The following is an 841-nucleotide window of genomic DNA, read 5'->3' as shown; positions in this document are numbered from 1 at the left end:
TTCACCATGGTCTGGACATGCAAACTTTTCTTCTTTAGGTAGAACTTTCTTTCTACACTCGGTACATGATTTGAAGAACCATTTGCGAGAGCTGTCAATCTTCTTTATGCTTGCAAGACACGTAAACTTGGTTTTCTACTTAAACATAAACTTAAACCCATTAGCATAGGTAAAAGAAATATTTTTTCAAAAATATGACATTACATGATTATCTTTCGCAGATTTTTGAAGTAGTTCTTCAAGGGTTAATCTGTTTAGTTCTTCCTCTCCAGATATTTGAGATGTAGAAGTGGTTGGGAATGTATTAGAACGCCCTCTAATGACTCCAAACCTAATATAGAAGTACATATGTGTATAAAGCATCGAATTGGTTTACATGACAGAGATTAGGTTAATATATGGTACCTGTTAATGAAATTTTCAAGATCTTCAATATCTGGATTGATAACAATTGTCGTTGCGTTGGTAGATCCTAGTTGAATTTTCCTGTTTTTAGAAAGTATGTTAATGAAGAAATAATGATAGATGAAAAGTCAAGTTTTTATGTCTACCATTATACTCAGAGACTTTCATTGATGTCATAGTTATTATCACAGGTTGAGGCTTTTGAAAAGCAGCTTCTCGATCAAAAGAAAATGCAATTTGTTCCCATAAGGTGGCTTCAATCAAGTTACCACTGTAGTGACATATTAGTATTAGAAGATATATATTATTAAATTAGGCATTTTATAATATTAAATACCTTTGATCTTGAAGACTTAGTTTCATCATGTTCTTTCCAGCCTTGTAAAAGATAGGTGGCGCTTTGACCAAACGCCCAATGTAATCTGTATACAGTAAG

The 841-nt window shown here is 32.7% G+C and overlaps 1 long non-coding RNA gene across 1 annotated transcript; it reads right to left on the bottom strand.

Moving 5' to 3' along the window:
- Window positions 1–210: 210 nt before the first annotated feature.
- On the bottom strand, window positions 211–622 carry LOC118488376. Its single transcript, XR_004884433.1, has 3 exons — window positions 552–622; window positions 406–486; window positions 211–331 (listed from the first exon to the last, which is right to left on the bottom strand). It is a non-coding gene; the product is annotated as an uncharacterized LOC118488376 (long non-coding RNA).
- Window positions 623–841: the final 219 nt, after the last annotated feature.

Source organism: Helianthus annuus, chromosome 16 (genome assembly GCF_002127325.2).
Source record: "Helianthus annuus cultivar XRQ/B chromosome 16, HanXRQr2.0-SUNRISE, whole genome shotgun sequence".
NCBI lineage: Eukaryota > Viridiplantae > Streptophyta > Magnoliopsida > Asterales > Asteraceae > Helianthus > Helianthus annuus.
Note: the sequence above shows the minus strand (reverse complement) of the source record. Positions and strands in the feature narration are given on the sequence as shown.